Source organism: Adiantum capillus-veneris, chromosome 26 (assembly GCF_014529385.1).
Source record: "Adiantum capillus-veneris isolate H3 chromosome 26, ASM1452938v2, whole genome shotgun sequence".
In the NCBI taxonomy this organism is placed as follows: Eukaryota; Viridiplantae; Streptophyta; class Polypodiopsida; order Polypodiales; family Pteridaceae; genus Adiantum; species Adiantum capillus-veneris.
In genome coordinates this window covers 22,366,969-22,392,466 of record NC_140956.1, presented here as the reverse complement: position 1 = coordinate 22,392,466, position 25,498 = coordinate 22,366,969, and positions in this window count along the sequence as shown.

The following is a 25,498-nucleotide window of genomic DNA, read 5'->3' as shown; positions in this document are numbered from 1 at the left end:
TCAAAAGCATGCACACACAATGGGATTATTTCCTATGGTGCAAGATTGTGGTCCTTGATTTCGTCCACACAAACACACACACAATACTTTGTGTAGGAACACACTCTAAGACGATTTAAAAAAAAAAAAGAAAGGAACAAAAAAGGGGAGACCCCTTTGGCGATTCTGCTGGCCCGCCAAGTTTGGCTCTACTCACACACACTCCTCCACCCCTTTGATCATTAGCACTTGTGCCTGCTATTAATAAGGGTAATGCCCATTATTTGCTGCAGCGTTTGCGGCCATAGCTGACGCAGTTCAATGGAGCTAGACCCTCGAATATCTCATACACTCAATTGTTGGCTTGGCCGTGTGCATACCGCCAAATGAGGTACCAATCACACACACACAAAAGCTGCAAATACAGCTCGGCATCTGCCGCTGGCCTGACCCCATGATCTCCTACCAATTTTGGTGCAGCCGATAATGGCGCAACAAAGCCCACACACACACAGGTGGCCGTTTTCAGCAACTGGCCCACCGCCTTGAGTACGTGCGACCCTCTGACTCCCGAGTTCTCAGCCACTTGTCTGATTTGTCTTGGCGCTACTCACACACACACCCACAGCTTCACACTCAAGCCTGGCTATGACCATTGACCATGCTGCACCACACACACAGACTCTAACCGTTGCCACTACCTTACCTGTCTGCTGGCTTGGACACGTTCCATGCTGACCGCATAAGCCGATCACAAACACACACACACTTTGAGCTGTGAGAACCCGCCTAGCTTGGAAGTCGGCTCACCACACAGACCCTCGTTGTGGCTTCAATTGAACCTCACCCAGCTGGGTCTCGATTGGCTGCCCTGTGTTCCATCCAGCTCCCACTTGGCTCGCCTAGGCTGCTGGCTCCGTCCAAACACACACTGCCCTGGCTCGCAGCCCTGCCGGGTTTCATTCCAGAGCATAACACACACACACACACACACACACACACACACACACACACACAATCTATTCGTCATTTGTCGCACTTGCGGAGCCAGCCAATACTCTGCAAAAGCAACTCCACACACACACAATGTCACAACTTGCTGCAATAATGGCGCAACACAACGGAATCTTTGTCTTTCGCTTGCAGGTGGCCAAGCCAAGCATAAAACAATATTTCCATTTTTTTGTTTTTATTAGGAGCTACTATTCGGCTAAGGGAGATTCGGAGAGAGAGGGAGAGAGTGACTGTTGGCTTTCAAATTAGAAAGCCGTCCGCTATTGATTTCACGCGAGTTGCTTGCAGGCCTCGGAGCATGAGGGAGGTGCTCTACCGCCAGCTTACTACACCATAGTCGATATATAAATAAATAAATAAATAAATAAATAAATAAATAAATAATATTTAGAGAGAGATCCCCAGGACAAGGCGCTCCTTTCCATTACACGTTCTGCATGACCCTTGCACCAACTTTCTCCACGAAGCGACCAGCTGCAAGCTCTGCACCAAAAAAACATGTATGCAGCCCTGCACGCTACCTCCATCAACTCTGCTGTGTGTGTGTGTGTGTGTGTGTGTGTGTGTGTGTGTGTGTGTGTGTGTGTGTGTGTGTGTGTGTGTGAATCGACTTGCACGTCCTCATGTTACTCAACATCCTCCATCATGTCGAATTGCACATCCTCCATCAAGCGTACAACAACTTATATGCCTTGGCCGAGCTTGCACACACACACACACACACACACACACACACACACACACACACACACACACACACACACACACACACACACACACACACACACACACACACACACACACACACACACACACACGCCAGAAATGCTGAGGGTTCAACCATGGCCTGTCTGCAACAACCTAGAGGGGAGTTAATGCTATTGTATGCACATGCACGCTTGCAGTGCATCATCATAGCTTTTGAGTGCTTCTCTTTGATCGTGCTATTGGGTTTGCTCCTTATGGTGACTATTGGCAGAAGCTGTGCCGCATTGCTCCTACGCACCTCTTCTCTCATAAACGCATGGCTCCGCTACAAGGGTCACGTCAGCATGAAACTCCGCGCCTCCTACAAAGCATTGAAGCTTGCATGGTGAGCTCGGAAGGCAGCATTCAAATACGCCCATTATGAAGAGCGTGTTCGGGAAGAGGTACGAGTTTGGCATGGATAGCAGTTATGACGTGAGGTTGCGTAGCTCTGCAGAGGATGACGAGAGAGGGGTTTGAGCTGCTAGGAGCGTTCAATTGGAGCGATCATATTCCACTTCTGAAGTGGTTTGATGTGCAGACTGTGAACGCGCTCTGCAAGAAGCTGGTGGCAGAGGTACAAGTGTTTGTGCAGACGATAATTGAGGAGCACAGAAAGAATGGTCATGGCGTGGAAGGTTACGAATCAGACTTTGTGGATGTAACGTTGTCCCTGCAAGCTGCAGAGAATCTGTGCGATACCAACCTTATAGCCGTCCTTTGAGTAAGCCAAGCTGCTTCTAGCCTCATAAATTATGCAATCCTTGAATTTCTGTGTGCAAGCTTACTCTTTCCATGATTAACTTTTTTTTTTTTTTGGCTTCTGCTTGCTATTGCATGCACAGGCACACTTGCAATGTAGCATCAGAGGTTTTCATGTGTGTGTGTGTGTGTGTGTGTGTGTGTGTGTGTGAGAGAGAGAGAGAGAGAGAGAGAGAGAGAGAGAGAGAGAGAGAGAGAGAGAGAGAGAGAGAGAGAGAGAGAGAGAGAGAGAGAGAGAGAGAGAGAGAGAGAGAATCACAGGTTGAGAGAGAAAGAGACGTGCATGCTCATGGCAGCATACTGCTCATGTTACAGTGTTGGCGAATGCACTCTCCCATGGTTGCTTTCCACCAAGAAAGAGGCAACAGAGATGGTTGTCGTGCGCCATCAAGGTTAGAGAGAGAGAGAGAGAGAGAGAGAGAGAGAGAGAGAGAGAGAGAGAGAGAGAGAAGAGAGAGAGAGAGAGAGAGAGAGAGAGAGCTTGCGAGAGCTTCGTCATTTCATTCTCAGTGCTTACTCAAACCCTAGACTTGGAGTATGTAGTTTTTTTTTAATGCGAGACATGCATAGTATTCCCAAAAAAAAACAAAGAGAGATATAGAGAGATACATAAGCGTAGCTTAGCATTTCACTTTGGCAATTGATATCGCTGAGAGAGAGAGAGAGAGAGAGAGAGAGAGAGAGAGAGAGAGAGAGAGAGAGAGAGAGAGAGAGAGAGAGAGAGAGAGAGAGAGAGAGAGAGAGAGAGAGAGAGAGAGAGAGAGAGAGAGAGAGAGAGAGAGAGAGACGCCAGATATGCTGAGGGTTCAACCATGGGCTGTCTGCAACAACCTAGAGGGGCTTTAATGCTATTGTATGCACATGCATGGTTGCAGTGCATCATCATAGGTTTTGAGTGCTTCTCTTTGATCGTGCTATTGGGGTTGCTTCTTATGGTGACTATTGTCGGAAGCTGTGCCGCATTGCTGCTACACACCTCTTCTCTTATAAACGCATGGTTGCGCTACAAGGGTCACATCAGCATGAAACTCCGCGCCTCCTGCAAAGCATTGACGCTTGCATGGTGAGCTCGGAAGGCAGCGTTCAAATATGCCCATTATGAAGAGCGTGTTCGGGAAGAGGTACGAGTTTGGCATAGATAGCAGTTATGACGTGAGGCTGCGCAGCTGTAGAGGATGACGAGGGAGGGGTTTGAGTTGCTGGGAGCATTCAATTGGAGCGATCATATGCCACTTCTGAAGTGGTTTGATGTGCAGCCTGTGAACACGCGCTGCAAGAAGCTGGTGGCAGAGGTACAAGTGTTTGTGCAGACGATAATTGAGGAGCACAGAACGAATGGTCGTGGCGTGGAAGGTTACGAATCAGACTTTGTGGATGTAACGTTGTCCCTGCAAGCTGCAGAGAATCTGTGCGATACTGACCTTATAGCAGCAATGCAGCATCAGAGGTTTTCATGTGTGTGTGTGTGTGAGTGAGAGAGAGAGATAGAGATAGAGAGAGAGAGAGAGAGAGAGAGAGAGAGAGAGAGAGAGAGAGAGAGAGAGAGAGAGAGAGAGAGAGAGAGAGAGAGAGAGAGAGAGAGAGAGAGGGAGAGAGAGAGAGAGATTCATGCTGTCGATTGTCTTTCGCCATCACACTAGGTTTTTTTTGGGGGGGAGGAGAGAGAGAGAGAGAGAGAGAGAGAGAGAGAGAGAGAGAGAGAGAGAGAGAGAGAGAGAGAGAGAGAGAGAGAGAGAGAGAGAGAGAGAGAGAGAGAGAGAGAGAGTGAAGAGAGAGAGAGAGAGAGAGAGAGAGAGTCGCCATCACAGGTTGAGAGAGAAAGAGACGTGCATGCTCATGGCAGCATACTGCTCATTTTACAGTGTTGGCGCATGCACTCTCCCCATGGTTGCTTTCCACAGAGAGAAAGAGCAACAGAGATGGTTGTCGTGCGCCATCAAGGTTAGAGAGAGAGAGAGAGAGAGAGAGAGAGAGGAGAGAGGAGAGAGAGAGAGAGAGAGAGAGAGAGAGAGAGAGTGAGAGAGAGAGAGAGAGAGAGAGAGAGAGAGAGAGAGAGAGAGAGGAGAGAGAGAGAGAGGAGAGAGAGAGAGAGAGAGAGAGAGAGAGAGAGAGAGGACAAGAAGAAGAGGAAGAAAATAAATTCTAATATCTTAGGAACAACAATTTCAAGAGACGTCATAGATCTATCTGACAAAGCCTGCTAGTCATGAGGGATAAGGAATATAGATATGCTGTAGGTTATTTAAATATTGCGTTATGGCTTTTTAGGTTATTTTTTAGTTTAAGTTTCATGAGACAACCAGAGTGAAGGAATTCTTGAAGGGGCAGTAGAGCATGTGGTGGTGGGGTATTTTGATTGATGGTAGTGATCGTGCAATACTTCAATGGCCCGACATGTAGAGCTGCTTTGAATTCAATGGTACTACATTGAAGTTCTCTTGAGTCCCTCTCTCAGATCTCTTCCTCTTTTCCTCTCTGATTTTACTTGGTTGATAACTATCTTTATTATCGAGTTATTGTGCCTTTGAATTGCAGCAATACAGTGGTTAAAACTTGATGCACGTCGATGGGGGGAGAGAGAGAGAGAGAGAGAGAGAGAGAGAGAGAGAGAGAGAGAGAGAGAGAGAGAGAGAGAGAGAGAGAGAGAGAGAGAGAAGAGTGAACTAAACTAACCTTGAAATGCATTAATTGTGGCATATGCCCAAGAGGGAAGCTGTGGGTTGTTCTTAGCGAGTCTGGATGTTGTCATGCAGAAACACTGCTCGCAGACGCTAATACAATGAGAACCAAGCCAACAAAAAGTTGTCAACCTAGGAGGGAGTTGATCCGCAGGCGCATGGAAACAAATAGCTGGTTGTCATTCAACTATTCGACCTTCTCTAGACAATCACTACCAAAGGAGATCATTCGATAACACTATAATCATACTGAACTGCAATCTTTCCTACAACACTTCCGTTCACCGAAACATGGTGAAACATTATCGATTCGCCACAAAACTCAAGGATCCTCCTCTACACACCTAGAGGACACTTCCTTGAAGTTTCCAACCTAATCCACAACCCATAACCATATGGTGCAGAAATCGCGTATAAAGACAAGCCAAAATTTACAGGTCGTCGAATCTGGAAATGTTTAGTCCTAAAGTGTAGTTCTACTCACCGTGAACGCAATGACATAAAGCAATCACAAAACGGACACACAGATAGAGAGAAAACTCACTCGGAAGCTCACGGAAGAGCTCTTCGCGAAGAGACTGAAACCGCTCAAGCTTGGCATCAAAGCGTAGCTCTCGCCGTTGCTAACAAGATGGCATAGTCACTTTCACAATGTAGTAGTCACAGCATGCAAGGGGAAAGGAAGAAGACCTCTCTCACTCTCACACACAGTACGCAGTCTCTGTACATTCAGATAAGCCCAAAAAATGATAAAAAAAAGCCCCCTTAGGTTTACAAAAGATTGGCTTTTATACCTTAGCCTTGGAGGTGTCATATCATCAAAAATGAATTCTACTTCCTATCAGGGGTGTTGTGGAATAGCAATTACAATGACATATGTTCCGAAAATTATATGGAGCCTGAAGAATTAATTACATTTAAGCTCATAGTGTGAATAGTAAAAGAAAAATGGGATTTCGGATGCGGTTGATTTGCAGGTCAACACTCCCCCCTTCTGCGTTCAGGTCGTCCCCGACATGATCTTTGTTTGCTTGACTTGCCGCCTAGGCCTTCTTCTTATGCTCGCTGCTAATGGAAGCCTGGTGGCTTTATCAATTTGAGAAAGGATTCATATCTTACATTCCCCGGAGTGATAGTAGGGCCGAAGATCTTGTTGTCGTAAGTGAAAAATCCTGTATAAAATGCCTCTTCGAATGCTTGCATATGATAGCTCGGTAAAAACATAACTCTCTGATAGAGTAGATGCAACACTTCAGGTGATGGCTGCTTCGAGAGATTGTAGACCATCTTGGCAAAGGTGTCGCCCGTTGATAGTAGACTTGAGTCAGTAGCTTTGGAGGGCGTGAACACTTCAAGACAGGCCAGTAAGGTTTTGCATATTTTTCTTAGCATGATGCACGCTAGGTCAGGAGAGCTAGTGAATATCCTAATGGCGCCCTTTAGGGTTTTCACCATACTATAGGCTGCAATTATTCTCTCTCTTGCACTAGGTGGTGGCAATGATAGGTAATTTAGCCATGTTGCATGTGTTCTCAATAATCTGAGATGATTGGCCCACGATCTGACACGTGGCACTGGGCAGTAGGCACAATCATCCCTTATAGCCTTAGGTGCTTCCACCAAATTCTTCAAATATGTCGGATATTTGATGAGCTAGGATTTTCTCCATTTGGGTTGAGAATCTACAATTCTCTTATTACTTTGTAGATCTCCTTCGTATATTGCTACTGTTCCTTCGGCTTGAATTCTCTTTTTGGTTGCTTCGACTTCGTATTTTAAAAGAGGATATGGAAGTGTTGGCTGCATCCACTCTTCTCTTAAAACTGATGTGGCGATCCCTTGAGCACCCAATGAGTGGATAATTCTTTTTTCCCATTCTATGGCGGCCTTGTGATTTTCCGCTGTAGTTTGTTCTATCAGATGCTACAATCGGGATTCTTCTTCAGCCGTTAGAGCCTGTTCCTGTTCCTCTTTCTGTTGCATCTCTTCCTCAATAGGCTTAGGGTCTTCAGCCCCTTCTGGTATTTGCATGTGCTCCGTCTAAGCACTCACCTCTGTCTCCCCCATGCTCGGTCCTGCTTGGAGCTCTTGTAGCTGTCTTTGTACATCTAATTCCCTTTGAGTAGCTTTAGCTGCATTGTCGACCAACAATTCTTGAAGCTCCGCAAGTTGTTGGCTTAACTTCTCGTTGTTGGCTTTTAGCTTCTCTTCTTATCTTACAAAATCTTTAGCTAACAGAGTCCTTTGTCGTTGCTCAGACTTAAGAGAATGCTGTAGTCCTTTGATTTGCTCTTCAAGGGCCTGCACTTCTCTTCTGCTGTCTTCCTGTCGGCCTCTCGCTGCCCTTGGAGTTGATCGTAGCCTTTGGATTGTTGTGTCTTGTAGTTCCAATCTGGCTTTCAGCTCCATGATCTCATCTCTGGCGGCTTCTAACTCATCGTCCACCTTTTCTTTTTCAAATATGACACTTCGGACCTCATTGGAGGCCTCTGTCATTTGGAGTGTTAGTCCATCTTGCTCCACTTCAGCTTCCTTCAAAATTCTAGATACCTCTTCAAGATCATGCTCTGCATCATCTGCTCTTAGTTTTGCATCTTGAAGGCCTTTAAAGAGATGATCATATTCATTTTGCATGTTCGATTCTCTTGTTCTGAGCATATTGTTTTCCTCAGCTAGTATAAGAGACCGCATCCTGATTCTGTCTAGAAGTTGGTGCGCGTCTCTTACATCTTTCTCATTATCTTGCAGTATGTTTTGGCTAGTAGGCCGATCAATTGGCCCGAAAAAGGGAACTTGGTACCGCATGCTCAGCATCACCCCTGACGGAGGTGGTCTATTCGGGCGCTCCAAGGGTTTCGAAATGTAGTGTTGGGGAATCTGTTCCATTCCCGGCACTTCAGGTTGCTCTTGAGATCCTTCTCTTGTTTTTCTATCCCCATGTGCTCTTTCCGTAGCTTGTGTTGACGGCTTTTCTTCAGTATTTTCCTTCCATAGTGAGTGTGGCAATCCGTACACTACCTTGGCTGCTTCTTCTTCTGAATAGCCTACATTGAGTAGGTCTTGAAAACTGCATCTGTCTTCTTCCTCCTTATCCTTTGGTGGTGTCTGCACCTCTCCCTTCTCTTTTGGTGATGTCTTTGGAGGGGTGATTGAAGTTTGAGGGCTGGGTTAAGGAGAGAGTGGCCTTGGAGAGGGTGCTTTCCCACTTTCCTTCTTTTCTTCTTGGGCATCTTTTGCTTCAACAGGTATTTCTTTCAATTTCTTCTTTATGTCCTCCACTTCATCTGAAGTGAAAGGCTCTAGAGATTGTTGCTCTATCACTCTCTCCGACTCTTCATATGCTTTAATATAATGATCAAATTGATCTTCGAGTGGTCGGGATGAGCTGCCCCCGACTCTTGCTGGATCTGGCACCCAGTATTCTTCGAAATCTCCCTTCAAGGCTCTTTCGGCTCTAAATTGGTCAATTAGCAGATCTATCCTTGCCGCTTTCTGGCTAGTGGTCTCCTTGGGCTTTTGCTCCTTGGTCATAATTGCCTTGCCTTTCTTTCATGGAGGTTGTTCAGCTTCCTCCTCATATACTGTTTCTAATCTCCTTTGGAATCTGGTCACAATCTAAATGGGTGGTGCTACAGGTGGTTCTTCCTCTACATCTTCCTCCTCTCTCAGCCACTCAATTTGGGATGGGGGTGCATGCCATTTTCCTCTGGCTCCAATGGCTTTGTATGCTATCTTGGTTAAAGACCTCTCCCCCGCTGATGTATCTTGGCTTCTCTGTCCCCATTTGCACTATTTGTTCATGCAAATACTGTGCATAGTTTACCACTTTAGGCACATTGCTTCGGATGGCCCATGTCACTGTCGTGGCAACGGCATGTGGTGGTGTCATATATTTCTGAGGTCTTTTGCTGCATAAATGGAAATACTGATTGTACAGCTTGCAGATTCTGGCTACTCTTGGGTCCACCATGTCTTCCCAGGTCTGATTTGGCTTCTTCTTTTGGTGATAAACTTCTAAAGTTTCTCTTCTTTCCTTGACAGAATTCCCTTTATTGCTCATACTTAGGGCATCTGCTATCACCTGTGGTGTAATCATCACCTCGACTTTTTGGTTGTCCAAGTCGGTAATCACAGCCTTGCCATCCTTCTGAATTGTGCTTGTGAGCTCATAAACTCTTTGTGGATCCTCACCTGCTGGCTCCGCAGTGAAGAAATTGTGCAAGTCTGCCCTTTCCAGCTGAGTTAGCAGAGCTTCTTTGTTTGCATAATCAATGATTTCTCTTGGGTTCATAAGGATATCCACCGTGTTCCCTTGAGGATCTCTAAAAGTGCCTTGGTATATTGAGATCCCTTCATCCTCAAGTGTTCCGTCATCTATCCATGCTTTTGTAGGCTTTAGTGATTCCCGAGGTATGGTGTATGGCTCGGCCTTTGCAATGATGTCCTTCAGGGACATCCTTTTCTTCTTTGCCGGTGATCGGCTTGACTCCATTGATCCTGGTATACTCAGAATGTCAAAGTTAGTGAGCCTGTTAAAATCTGACATAATATCATCTTCTTGCATCCATATAACTTCAAAATTGAAGTACAAGCTATTTAGGGCCTAGGGGTGCTATGCATGTTGTAAAAAGTGCAAATCATGCTCAGAAAAATGCAATGAGACTTTATACGCGTATAAAGTCTATGTGAACAGATGGTGGTGATTTTGAATGTGTGCATAGCCCTTGGCTGGTAGGTCACATGTATAGTCCTGGATTCCAATTTGGATGTCATTTGAACAAGTTTTGACCCTTTTTTTCTGATTTCAGGCTTTTTGTGGGCTTTCTGATGAATGACAATCATTAAGAGGATTTCTGATGATGAAACTTGGTGGAAATTCCTGTGAGACAGGAGCAAAGGATTTGGTTAAGTGAAGCTTGAGATTGGATGTCAAATTTGCCTTGAGAGACATTATACGCGTATAAAGTCTATGTGATCAAATTTCATCTAATTTGATACCATGGACTGACTTTAGCTAGGCTTACACTTCCTTTGCACCAAAACCTGAGACATCAGCTGCTTTAAACCATGAATTTGAGATCTAGTGTTTTGATCCTTGTGATTGGGGTTTGAGAGGTCATGAGGCTTTTGAATGTGGTAGAACTTGGGTTCTGAGCTATAACAGTTGTGTTACAACCCTGAATGTGAAAAATATTGAGAACAACTTCAATTTTGCCTGTGTAGTCCTTATACGCGTATAATGTCTAGATGGTCAAATTGAAGCTGAACTTGATCTGTGAGGTCCCCATGACATGGTTAGCACTTTGATCATTCCAAATTTGACTTTTGAGGTTTGACATTGAGGCTGGGGTTCAATCTGTGTTTTTGGCATTCTTCTTTTTTTTGCTTTTTCACTCTTTTTGATCCCACTAGTCATAAACTTGTTCAAATTAGTCAAAATTGGATATTTGTCATGTTTTCATGATATTGGATAAGATGAAAACAAAAAATGATGAGTTTGACCTCCAGAAAAAGGTGAAGTCATTATACGCGTATAATGTCTACATCTGGATTTTTTCTCTGTTTTCAATGTATTTTGTTGCTAATGCTTTGTATAGTGCCTTGATCAAGTTTGCTTGGATTTGGAGCAAGTTTGTTAGTGTTTTGGCTATAGTTTGAGTTTAGGCCTAAACCTTGTGTTTTTTTGGCATTAGATGCTCCAACTAGCTCCAAACCCAGTCAAACTTGGTAGGTCCTATGCTTAGAGTATGTAGTATGGTAATATGAATCAGTTTGTGATGAACTCTTTGTGAAATTGGCAGTGAGTCTTTATACGTGTATAATGACTACTGTTGCAAAAATGTGATTTTTTGAATCCTGACTTGCCTGGTGATTGTGCCCTAAGCCCTAAATACTTGATTTCAACTTTAAAAGTCATTACTTGAGCGTAGAAACTTCCCTTTTCCTTTTCAGTCGTTGAAGTTGTTGCTTGGTCCTTGAGCCATCTTCCCACCATTATTCCTGCTGAATATCAATTTCCTAGCTTGGGGAAGTGAGTAAGAACCTTTTCGTATGGTTGTTGCCGCATTTGGGTTCTTTGACACCCCTTTTCGCGATTTGTCGCTCTTAAAGCGTCTTTTTGATTGGCGATGATAGATAGCCGCCTTTTTGCACTTTTGGCTTTAAGCACAGATGGTTGGTGGTATGCCGATGCTGCTCGTGAAGTTTCGGGGCATTCAGTCGCTTCGTTTGCCCGTATGAACCAAATGACACTTTGCAAGCTCGAAGACTTTTCTTGTATTAAGGCCATTTTTTTGTGATCGAAATTTGGAGAAACTTCACAGTCCCTTAGGCTATGCTAAAAGGTATCTCCTTGTGAGATTTCACTCTGTTCTGACAACTTTTTCCCGGATCGGGTTATGGGAGGCTTGAGAAATTAGGGTTTTTCCAGCTGAACTAATCTGGAATTTGGGGTCATAGACATGTTCTTCTACTCTAGGGTTAACCCCCTAACAAGTCTTGTAGCTACCAGGTTAGTGGTTGTCGAGCTATGGCTACTTTTCTCTCTCTTCCTGCATCGCCCTACTGCTGTTTCTGAGAGTTTTTCGCGACAAAGTAAACAATGAACACCAAGAGTGCATGGTAGTGAGCTCACCTCTCATATCTGGCGCTGTCTAGTATCTCGTGCGCGTCGTACAAAGCCGTCGAAGGTCGGAGCGCTCTAGGTGGCTGGAGGTCTCTGTCAACTGTGAATAGTAGAAATGAGCTTTAAATGGAGTGAAATTTTCTTATATTGGGGTTCCCCGAACCACTTTTGATGAAATTTGACATGTGCTCCCATCTGCTCGTGAAATGCAGTTTAGACTCGAGAAGTTCCTGATTTGGACTCCGGTTGCCCAATTTTTGAGAAATTTGATGTTTCGGTCAAAATTAGGCCAAAACACGCTTCCGGCTACATCCTCCTAATTGCACCTCCATCGTACCATAGGTTGGCCTATAGTTACTGATCATCCCCATATTTTTTTTTTCATTCCGACCGGTTTTCACCCGCTTTTTGTATTTTTGAAGTTTTTTTGTTGAAAATTAGCAAAATTAAAAGGAAAATAGCAAATTAAACCCAAAAAATCCCCAAAAATCATAATAAATCACAATCATCACCGCAAAACATTATATACACTCACATGCGATTTTTATGGCCGGATTGCTCCGTTTTACCAATATTTTGCCCGAAAATGGCTATTTCTACTTATATACACACACCTAGGGGCTTGATTTGGCGTTTGTCCCCATATATTTATAGATACATACTGTATAAGGCCATATATACTTGGGTTGGTCCAGAAAATTTCGCAATCAAACAACAACCCTTAAAATAGTTGAAAATCATGCCCTTTTTTGCTCTTTTCACATTCATTGGGTCCGCATTGAGAATGCCTCCCCCCTTCCTAATCGAAGTCCTCCCGGACAACAAGGTATCGCCTCGGAGTATGTGCCATGCATGGGTGAAAAAAGTTGTGCTAATGCTCGGCTGTGTAATGTAGCCCTACCTGATGCATACTCAGTCAATGCATGGGAAAATTAATGCAGTGCTGGAGGAGGGTATAAGCAAGATGCTTATTGGCATTTGCTGTCGAGGGTTCATGTTTTCTTTGCAAGTAACAGCTATAAATGTACTGCCCTCTGTTTAATTGTCTGTTTTGCCACCGGCAATTGCTTTGCCGCTACTGTTGATATAGCCGTAGCTGTTTCTATGGAAAGGATTGGCTTGACGGGAATGGCCGTGGACCGTAATTCCTTTGCTTTCCATTGGTAGCTTGTTTTTGCATGTTTTTGTATATGTTTTGCTACTTCTGTTGTTACCACTGTTTTGTTACGGATTGGCATCCACATAAGTCGGTTGCCCTTTTTCAAATGCAGCTGTCCGCCTTTCGTTCTTTCTTGTACTGAAGGGAGTTCCTGTTGCTTTTGTTTGGGTATCCAAATGCTAGTGACATTTGAGTTATTGTTGAGCATTTTCTTTGGGATCCATATCTGTTTTATCCCCTTGGTTTTTGGTTGAACTGTACGATTCTGCTTCTGTTGACTTCTTCTGTTGTATTGTCGTAGGTCTGCCATGTCACCTCTATCCTTCCGCACCCATACTTGTTTATCGCATGTTTCTAACCTTGATCTTGGCACTGCTGTCGGTGTTGCTTTATGCTTGTAGTGAACATGGTTGGCAGTTCCCTGTTTGTTTGTCATGGGTACCATGTTGTTCTTTGGTGGCATTCTTGCTTTTGGCTCTTTTTTTTGTGTTTGCGTTGCTGGCAGCGGATTATTCCTATATTGCTGAGCAAAGGCTGTTACCTATTGTTCTTGTGCATGCTGAATTTTGATTGCATTCGCATTCCAATCTATCTGCACATTGTACTCCTTTTGCCAAGGTTGTCCCAACAAGATTTGGTGTTGTGTGCTCTCATCCTCGACCACATAAAACTTGTGTGGGTAAATATATTGGTGTACTTGTACATGCAATATAATCCAGCCCATTGTTGTCAACGATGTAATACTTTCTAGCACTTGAGGAGTAGGGTGAAGTTTTTCTTCAAGCTATAGTTGGTTATATAATTTGTAAGAAATCAGATTGGCTTGAGCTCCTGAATCAAGTAATGCCGTCGATTCAACTTGATTGATCCCTACTTTGACTGCAATTATGGGATCCACTGTGTCTTCATCCAACTTCGTAAGTCGAATGGCCTTGATTTGCAATGGTGCTTCACCTTGTTGTTGTTGTTGTCGCAAAAGTCTTCGTTTTGCAATGCGTTCCTTTGCTTCTGCTTGAGCTTCTTCTCGTTCATTCGCTGTTTTCCGTGATGGATTTGTTGGAGCATCTCCTGTGTGAGTGGTAGATGATATTTCTTCAGTCGACATCCACTACTCCAGTTTGGCAATTCTTCACCTGCTAACGTAGCAAGCTTGACAGCTCCACTTTGTGATAGATCACTAATCACAAAGGGTCCCATCCCTCGCTCTTTAAGTTTTTTGGCATGTTGCTTCAAAGTATAAACAAGTACATAGTCACCTGTTTTGAACTCTTTAGTGCGCACATGCTTGTCAAAAAACTCTTTTTGTCTTCTCTTTTTAGCATAGATTGAAGCTACTGCTCTCAAGCGGAGTTCATCTAGTTTTTCAAGATCATCTATTCTTGAAGAGAGCTCATGCCCTGTCCATTCTAAGCGTTTCGCTACTCGTAGAGTTGGAATTAAAAACTCTATGGGTAGTATAGCATTTAGGCCAAACACCATGTTGTACGGTGTCGTTCCTATCGATGTTTTGTAAGCTATCATGTATGCCCATAGTGTTGAGTGTAGCTGTTGATCCCAATCTGTTCTTGACTCTGACACTACTTTGGTAAGAACCATGCATAGTGTTTTATTTGTAGCCTCAGCTTGTCCATTTGCCTGTGGATGGTATGGAGCAGATTTCCTATGTATGACCATGAATTCCTCTAGTAGATATTCAATGACTTCATTAAGAAAATGTGTCCCACGATCACTGAAACTTTCTATTGGTAATCCGTATCTTATGAAGACATTCTCGTACAAAAATTGTGCAGTAGTCCTTGCATTAGGTTTGTGTGTAGCTTTTGCTTCAGTCCATTTTGTGAGATAGTCCGTAGCGACAATGATATATTGGGTATGGGTACGATAAGCAGGAGGTGAAATAGGTCCTACAAAGTCAATTCCCCATTTTGCAAATGTCCGTGCTCCCATCATTGGCCGTAATGGCATCTCATCTCTTTTTATTGGCACTTTAGTGTGTTGACATGCATCACAACGCTTGACAAATTCCTCCGCATCCATGTGCAATGTCGGCCACCATATCCCTGCGGTTAAGACGATTTTTGCCGTCCTATCGCCTGAAAAATGGCCACCACTTATCCCGCCATGTGCATGTTCTAGAATCAGCAGGTATTCACTTTCACTTGCATACATTCTAAGTTGATTGTCTTTTCCTCGTTTATAGAGCTGATTTTCAATCAATTGAAAGTCATGAGCTTCCAGCTCTATAGCCCTTTTTCGTGCTCTTGTGATGTTATCAGGAAACGTCGTGGTGGTTAGGAAATCAATGATATATTGACTCCATGCAGGTGCAATGTTTACCTGAAACAATGTCGCGTGATTACTGGTCGTTTGGCACTACATATAGTACAATTGGTAACATAAGAATGTGTGTCCGCATACATAGTTGACCAATATACCCCTAAATGTTTCAGTCTCTGGTGTGTTTTCATTTTTGAACAATGAAATGCACAATCCTGGACATGTGCTTCTTCAAGGTAGCACTCGAATTCTTCTGGATTTATACATAATCGTAGGATTTGGTCCGATCCTAGATGATACAGCCTTCCTGCAATCAACTGAAAGTTTTTTGTTTGTCGAATTGTTTGTTGTTTGGATCTGTATCTCACATTATCAAACCTACCTCCAAAGGAAAGAATGCTAACAATTTCCTGAAACCATTTAGATATCATTTCAATATTGAAAAGATAGGCGTCAGGTATGCCATCATCGACTCCTTCAGGAGCTTCTCCGTTTTGTAGTCTTGAAAGATGGTCCGCTCGTAGATGTGTTTTTTCTTTCTTTACTACTACTGTGAAATCAAACTCCAGCAATATAATAAACCATCGTACAATTCTCCCCGTATTGCATGGTTTATTAACCAGATAAAAAAGAGCCTGGTGATCTGTGAAGAACACAAATTTGTTTGCAAGGAGATAATGCCGAAATTTCTTTACAACATATATCATTCCTAATCCCTCTCTTTCAGTGGTCGTATAGTTCTTTTCTGCACTATTTAGCTGTCGGCTCACATAACAAACTGGGAAATCCACGTTCCATCTCCTGGTTGAGCCAGAATACTCCCGATTGCATATGCAGAAGCATCAATGTGAACATGGAAAATCTTTTCCCAATCTGGTGCCTTAAGTACAGGTGCTGATATAAGGTTTTCCTTCAGCTTTTGGAATGAAGTTTCACACTCCTCGGTCCAATCGAAATTGACTAGCAAACGATATAGAGGTTGTGCAATGACTGCATACATGTATATGAATCTTTGATAATATCCGCAGTGTCCCATGAAGGATTGCACTTGTTTCACATTAGTGGGCCTTGGTAGGTCTACAATGACTTTGACTTTGTCTAAATCAGTGGTTATGCCATTTCTTGAGACAATGTGTCCTAAGATGCGGCCTTGTTTAACCATGAATATGCACTTTTCCGGGTTAAGACAGATTCGATATGTTTTGCATTTTTCAAAGACCTTTTGCAAATGGTCAATATGTTCCTCTCGTAGAAGAGAGTGTACACAAAGATCATCCATGTATATTTCTAAGAATATTCTCAGGTATTCTTTGAATGCGTGCGTCATTAACCTTTGGAAGGTAGCTGGGGCATTAGTTAAGCCAAACGGCATAACTTGATACGCATAAATTCCCCATTCAGTGGCAAAAGCTGTTTTGTGTTGATCCTCCCCTGCAATTGCTAGTTGGTTGTATCCTGAAAACCTATCCAGGAAGGAATAAGCCCGTTGCCTGGCCACCCGCTCAACTACATGCTCCGTGATTGGCAAGGGATAATTATCCCTTGTGATGGCTGCATTTACCTTTTTGAGGTTTACACATACTCGCAGTTTACCATTCTTTTTGGGCACTAGCACAATGGGTGACACCCAATCTGTATGTTCGATCTCATGGATGAATTCAGCTTCCATCAGCTTGTCAATCTCCTCTTTGATTCGTTTAGCAAATGTGTCATTATATGTATAAGGACATTGTTTGCTAGGTTTGGCATCCGATTTCAAAGGAATTGTATGTTGGCATATCGATGGATCAACTCCTTTGAGGTCTTTATAGGACCATGCAAACACATCTTTATATTTCTTGAGAAGTTGTGTTAGCCGTTCCTCTTCTTCAGGCCCTAAATCGTTTGCTATATAGACCGGCTGAGGCTTTTCGCATGTTTCCGCGAGGTCTATCCTTTTTGCATTTTCAGGCCCATCGTAAGATTCTTGGTTTGTTCTTTCCCTGACTGGTGGTGTCATAATGATTTTTCTATCTTGGATGGTAAATTTACGATAGTGTGATGGTACATTCATGTTTCCGTTTTCTGACTCCCCTTTTCCATCACTATCTTCCTCACTTTTCCATTCCTTACGTAAAGACCGTTTCAGTTCTTGGTATTTCTGTTTACGCTCCAGTTTGGTCCACTCTTGGTCTTTTGTTGTTTCTTTTTTTTATTTTTGAGATTTTGTTTGTGTTTTAGCTTTTCGTACCTGTTTTAATTTCTCTCGAATTCTTTCCCTTCGTTCTTTTGAGAATCTTCCTGATATTTGATCTTTTACACAATCGTCTGCTTTTACGAGCATCAAATAGTGAGTTTTACCTTTTATCCCGGGCATCAGGTTTTCTCTTACTTTATTTCCTGCTCCTTTCCTCCTATAGCGTTCCTGGCGTCTAGGGTGCCGATTAACAAAATCATAAAACTTGATATTATCTATTTCCTCCCCACTCTCACTTGAGTTTCCTGAACATTCATTATGTGCATCATTGTTTACTTCCAGATGCTCAGAGGAGTTATAAAACTCTTCTTCTTTGGGTGGTTCTATCATCTCATCTTCTCATGGTCTAACGTTTACCATGTAGTAGGGTAGCACATCATAGCCATCCTTATCGCAAAATTTTGTCGTTGGACTATCTGTAATGGTACAGACATCCAATGTTGCTAGTATGTGTTCCCATTCTAGAGGTTCCAAGGCATCTTCAGGGAAAGGTTCCGGAATATACTCCTTGTCCTCAATCGCTCTTTCTAAGACGCATTCCTCCTTTCTTAAGCTTCCACAATGTGAAGCTCCACACATCCATAGCTCCTTTTGTTGCCCTAACCATGCTGGGAGTTCCGATCCTGCCACTGTAGCTGAATCAAACTCTTCCATAGGTGTTTGGTTTACATCCTTGTAACTATGGTCTTTCAGGTGTATTTTAGTTGTTGTCTCACCATGTCTGACGTATATATGGTCAAAACCCCAATCTTGTATGCTCATACTCGATCCCGCACGAAGTGACAATCGCTTTTTCTAAGAGTCCTAGAGGCTTCTCCATGAACCCGTCTGCCAATTGCAATTTCATTCTGGTAGCTCTTAAAGCTGGTTTTCCCCATTTTTTCTAGATTTCCTTGGTGGTGATAGCAACTCCCGCTCCATTGTCAAGAATAGCTTTGGAAACTACTCCTTGGAATTCTACTGGTAGCGTGGTGTTTCCATCTTCTCCCTCACAATACTCTCCAACCTTGTTTAATGGTACTGGCCTGGTGTTTAGTTGAGGCTTGTCCAACTCTCTGATCCCTTCTTCAAGCTTCGATGTGGGGTCTTTCACTCCAAATTTTTCTAGGAATTTTCCTACGGTAGTCCACATATTTGGTCGTAATCTTAGGAGTTCAGCTAATGTGATTGTGCATGTCACAAGGGTGGACAATAACTCAATCAACCCTTGAGAATCCATCACTCTGTCGGAAGAAAGTCTTTGAGATGGGATTGCTCTCACCTCTGACTTAGCTTCATATTCCCCTAGGTAGGAGGGTAGAGTTTTTAAAGAGTCAGGTTGGCTGTGTCCCGAGCTCATTGATCCTTGGTCTCCCCCTTGTGAATGTATCTCAAAGTTCATTTGTGACCTTGCCTCAAATTCTTCAATAGGAGGTAAGATTACATTCTTTACTTTTCTCGTGCTGTTCAGGTGGTTACTTATCCTGTTAGCCTTGGTAGCCTCACAGATTTGCTTCCATAGATCGTCTAGACCGTTACAATCCTTACCCATTTCTGCTAATGTTTTAGGCTGAAACCCGTCAATTGCCTCATCTATTGTATTTGGCACTATGATAGGCTCTTCTCTGGACTCATAGACTCTCGTGAGTCTTTCCCTTGTTTCTACATGTTCTTCTAAAGTTGGTTGGATAGGGGTTGGAGCTGATACTTCATGCCACTTTGCAGGTTTACCTAGCGGGTCTTCCATCAATGATTGAGTTGTTTCAATCATCCTTTTACACATTTTCAACCTTTGTTTTTCTATTTCAGCATATGGATAAGTCATCCACCTTTGCTCCTGGGTTTGGTTTATTTTGAGTCTAGCTTCATAAGCTTTTAGAAGCGCATCCAACTGCTCATTTACCTTGTCTGCCAGTACAGATCCTCCTGATCTTGCACTTTGTGGTTCCTTTAATTCCTTCGGCTCTATGGTTGCCGCAGTGTGTGAGCTTAAACTAGTTAGATCCTCTAATCGCTCCAACCTCTCCTTTGTGTGCTTTAGCTCCTCCGCTAGGGCGGTTTGCTCTCGTTCCTTCCTAGCTTTCATACGACCCTTTCTAGCTTTCCAAGTGCTTTGTTGATTTTTTGTTTCTGAACTAGGGGCATCGATTTTTGGCTCTTCAACTATGGGTTCGTCTGTCCTTTTCTGAGCTTGTGCCCTTGTAACTACCTGAATGGGTATTACCGTTTCATTTTCTGACCCCCCACTAGAAGGTACTGTTTCTAGCAAGTTCAAGGTGGTTTTTGCGTTGACTCTGATGATTTCATCATGAGGACAGTCTCTCAGCCAATGGTCTCTGCCACACTTGTAGCAGGGTCCCTTGGGCTGTTGAGGTGCTCCTTGTGCCCCTCTTTGTTGGTAAGCATGTCTCTGTCCGCCCATGCCCCCATTGGCTATGAACATCAATGTTCGTTCATCCAAGCTGTATCTTCCCTCTCCTGCAGCCTGTGCAGCTGTTGGTGGTCCCCGTACTTCCAATCATGCTCTAAGGTTCTGGAATTTTAGGTTCTTCAGGTGGATAATAGACAGGATTTGCTATATATCCACTCGGTTTCTCATAATATGCATGCATAGGCACCAAAGCCTTCTCCTCTGACTCTTCTACTATTGGTGTGTACCTTATGCCGATTGGTCGTAAACCTGGTAGGGGTGGTTGTTGTCCCAACACCGGTTGTGGTCTTTCTACACCTACAGGTCCTGGTAGGTTTCCTGCTTGATACCTAGGCATCGGTGGAACTTGAGGAGAAGCTACCAGAGCGTGGGGGGTGTAATGTCTCTCTCTCACATACCCCTTGTTATAATAACATTCCTCTGTCCCATGGTTTGTTCATTTTTGTTCAATAGCACACCACTTGGGCTGTTTTGCATGGGGTTTGGCGTACAAGTTAATCTTTTTTATCACTTCATCTACAAGAAGATCTTGGTTTGCAGCCATTTCTCCCTTCAGTGCTGTCTTAGAAGACTTGCTTCCACTCTGTTGTGAAGATGAATCGTCGTCAAGGTCCTTGAACTCCCCCTCTTTGTAGACCGCACAATTGTCCACAAGGTAAAGAGCCTCCTTGGTCAATTCATTTAACGTTGTGCTCCTCTTCATATGTAAGTCTTTCTGGAGATCCGCATTCCTTAGTCCTTGGATGAATATCAACATGAGTCTGGACTGAGTTGGCAGTTCTTCAATAGGACAAAACTTAACATATTTTTTTAGTCTTAAGGCTACCTTTCGTACAGATTCCCCATCTTTCTATTTGAATTTATGGATTTGTGAGACGGTATTATGAGCTATCCCTCTTTGTGAGAATTCCTCAATAAACTCATCAAACACTTCCTCCATAGACTCAAAGTCTCTACGCTCTACAGAGTGAAACCAAGTAGCAACATCATCCTCTAGGGTTAGTCCAAATCTTGCAAATTGGGTAGGGAAATCTAACACCTCTTCAGCTTTAATTACACGCACAAAGGCGGCTACATGATCTCTTGGATCTCTGCTTCCTGTGTATTTCTTGTTTACCCATTTTTGGACTTGAGAAGGCCTAATTCTCCGATGGTCTACAAACCTCATCATTCGATATCCTCGTCCTAATCGATATACCTCCTCAGGTCTTATGTAATAGGCTGGTTCCTCTCCCAGTGGTGCTCCTAAGCCATAATTTCTAACAGTTCTCGCAAGAGATGGTTCATCTCTTTTAACTCGTTCTATGCGTGGCCCTCCAGACTCTGTTGACCCTTGAGTCCTTGGCTTACTCTCTCCTTGATACCTTGAATAGAGTGGTGGTTCTTGCAAATCCTTTAGCCCTCATGTGGCTTGATAACCATCTTGGTTTCAGTTTTGCTCCATTGTTGCACTCTGTCGAAGCCATGCCTGCAATGATGGCTGATTTTTTGGTTGGTTTTGGTTGTTGAATGTCTACGGCCGTGTGGAATGTGAGGTAGCGTTGTGAGCGGGATGGAAACACACAGAACGCCTCTATAATGACCCGACACACACTCTTGGAATGATACACACACACACTATGGGGCACCACTTGGCTTACACAACACACCTGGCCGAGACAGGGAACACACCTATGGAATGGGAGGAGAGAGACTATCCACTTGCCCACTCCACACAGAGATACACACACACACACACACACACACACACACCCACCCAAAAAACTCAGTCCAAAAGAGGAGAATTTATGATTTTTAGATACAAATGAGCTTGGGCCAACACCAATGGGGCAAACAACTCACACAATATGGGTAAAAGATACCAGATACAATCACAAATTGGAGCAGAAGCTTCGCTCATAGGAGAAACTTACACAGCCAAAACAGTAAAAAAAGAGTGAGGAATTTGGCAAAATGAACAGCGCCATCGCGTCCGGAACGGCCCAAAACCCCAGTCTACAATGTCAAAGTGCTCAAATCCGACCTCGGATGAGCAGTTTACGACCAAAACAGGCTCCAAAAACCCCAAAAACACAGTTGCGACTGTTCCTCCTCTCTTCTCCACGTTTTTTTTGGTCTTCTCTCTATTTTTTCAGTTCCCACACTTAGCTTTATTAGTTGGGCACCCTTGGCCTTTTAGATGACCTCAAACGGACCCCGAACAGGCCAAAAACTGACCTCGCAGTGCATAGTTGTCACCTTTTTGCATCATCCGTACACCTGGCACTCATTTCTTTTCAATAATGCGTCTCGCAACCACGTGAAGTGGCCCCAAAAAGTGGTCCTAATGATGACCTTTCTGCATAATCTCACAAGAAAACACCCACGTGTGTCCGTATTCATCCACGTGCAAATATTGACCCCGTTCGGCCTCCTGACGCCACTAGATGCCATCTGACGCACCTGCTTACCTCATGTCTTCGGCCCGTGGATAGCTTCCTTGAGAAGTTTTACGCACTAACAACTCCTCTTTATTATAGAAAAAACACAATGGTAGTGGTAATAGTGAAAATCGATGCACTATGTACACCCTGTCCTACCTGTACACATGTGGGCCCCACGTAACCACCTGGCTCTGAAAAATGGGCAATTCTTTATTTGATGCACCATGCATGGATATGTACATATGCACAATATCTTACTCCAAAAAACTCCTGACAGCGTCATACTCATCAGAAAAGGGATTTGTCGACTTGCTTGGGGTGTAGGTGACTCTTGGCACTTCCTTAGGGGCATATGCTGATGCTCCTGGATCTGTTGCCCTTTCTATCTCCTCTGGGAGAATACGCTGGTATTCTCGCCCATATCTATCAACAAAAACTATACCCTTCCCCATAGTAGTTTCATAAGAGAATAAGTAAAGAACCTTGTTTTTGCTTAATTCGTTTACGTATGGTTCTTTGATGCGAAAGTAAGACTATATCCTCACTCTCATGCTTGTAGATTCCCACGTTCTCGTTATGAGTTGGAACCCTGGTTTTTATCTTATCATACATAAAAATAGCTCCGGGCCGATCAATGTTTGGTGGCGGTTCTTGATCTTCTGAAACCATTTTCCCTTTCGCCACGTTGTCTCCATATCTGTTGTAATCTTCAGGGTTACTGACTATCAGATAGTGGTTCCCCTTTTCGTCTCGGAATCTATCTCCATCATCGTAGACTCGAATTATCTCCAATCTCTGAGCCGGCCTCTCTTCGATACAAATGCACTTACGCCCTCGATAATCAGAATAAAGTAGGGCTCCACAAGAGTTAGTTCCTTCGAAGAAGATCACCGTGAGTTTGGGATCATTCAAAGGATTTTGGGAGGTGCTTCCTCCTGGCATTGGTCCGTCATAGGTGAAACCCCCTTGCTGTTGGCTACCCATCATGAAGAAATATTTGTCTTTGACGAAGTGTCAGTATCACTACCTTCCTCAATAATCGATGCTAGTGGATCTAGCCTTGCCTGTTTTACACTCTCCTCGGTGGATACTAAACTACCTTGGTCTCCTGCTACTTTTTGGTCTCTGGGAATGTGTCTTCCTGATCTCAAATTCATCAAACTTAACTCCTAAACAGCCTTTTTAAAACCAAACCTCTTATCTGAGAAGTTCTGTTGTTCGTGTCTTTTCCTTGACCTGCTCCCTTGTATAGTTGCAATCCCTAGTTCCTGCCTTCTCAGAAAATATTTAGCCTCTGAAACTTCATCAAAATGTGAGCATTCACATTAGCCATCCACAGCTGTTAGAACTAGTCAATCAATCCTCAATCAATGACTGTATGCAAAGTTTATGCACTCGGTGGGTAAGTCCCAGCTTTTCACACCTATACTGGCAATTGGACTCGTTGTTTAAGTCCAAATCTTGTTTTGACAAAATATTTGGGATTTCAAGGTTGACAGAATGTCTGGGGAACAGTTAGTTTCTCTTTCTGAGCCCAGATCTAGCCTCAAGTCTTTATACGCGTATAAAGACTACTGTGGCAGAATTACACCAAACTTGGTCCCTTAGTTGACTTTACAATACTGAACAACCCTATGATGTCAGTTCCCAAATCTGGTGTCTATCCTAGGAGATGAGTCTTTATACGCGTATAAAGACTACTGACACAGATTTGACCTAATTTTGTTTTGGATGTTCCCTACACCCTAAGGAACTTGGTTTCTCAGTTTTCTCAGTTGACACAGATTTGACCTAACTTGATTTTGGATGTTCTCAGTTTCTGTTTTCACCCCTTTTGGTGTCAGTTATGAACAATTCAAGTTGTTATCTAGTCCAGGTTTGCCTTTTTTGCACTTTCTAGCCCATATGAATTTCAAAAGCAATCAAATTTTGGCTAGGTACACTAGGGAATATTCATTTGCTCCATTTGAGCAAGATCTGTTCAGTAAGTCTTTATACGCGTATAAAGACTCTAGCTGAGTTTATGGTCAGATTTAGAACACAAGCATCCCCAAGTTTTTAATCACTGGGTTTCAAACACTTTTACCAACTTTTATGCAAAATATGCTTAGAATCACAAGTTTTTCTCTTTTTTCCGCTTTTGACACTTTGTCTTTTGGCCTTTTGGGTACTAAGGGTTGGTCAAAACCCTAGTCTCAAAGTGTACTTAAGGAAAAACCCTCTTTTTGAACACCCTGGTTCAGTCAGATTTGTCAAATTCTATTTCCAGATGCCCTTGAGACATTATACGCGTATAAAGTCTCTGTTCACATATTTTCAAGTTTTCTTCACAGAACTCTTGCAAATGCCCTCTTATATGCACATCAGCAATCAGTCATGAAAAAAAATGTCAACAAAAGTCTGTTTATTGCATTTTTAGCCTCAAAATCAACTTTTCAAAGATCGTGAATGCAAACAAACACTTCAGCAAATAAGTAATCGTTGAATAGCTCCAGATCAAAATCAGATCCCTTACCTAAAGCTACTCCTACACATCATGTGGGGTTTTGCATTAATGAGTAGAAAAAATCTTCACTGCCACACACAAACTAGAAAGCCCTTTTCTCTCCGATACAACTATTCTAAACTAACTAACTGTCAATCATGAAAGACCCAGGTGAGACACACACTCCCTCGATCCTCTCTTTGATCCTTAGTTCCTATCTAAGATACAAGGAAATTTGGCGAACCAAATGGGATTTTACCTCATAGGATTAGTCAAAGGTCACCTACTTAGGGCTCTCGTCCCCGGCAGCGGCACCAATGTTGTCGTGCAGAAACACTGCTCGCAGACGCTAATACAATGAGAACCAAGCCAACAACAAGTTGTCAACCTAGGACGGAGTTGATCCGCAGGCGCATGGAAACAAATAGCTGGTTGTCATTCAACTATTCGACCTTCTCTAGACAATCACTACCAAAGGAGATCATTCTATAACACTCTAATCATACTGAACTGAAATCTTTCCTACAACACTTCCGTTCACCGAAACATGGTGAAACATTATCGATTCGCCACAAAACTCAAGGATCCTCCTCTACACACCTAGAGGACACATCCCTGAAGTTTCCAACCTAATCCACAACCCGTAACCATATGGTGCAGAAATCGCGTATAAAGACAGGCTGAATTTACAGGTCGTCGATTC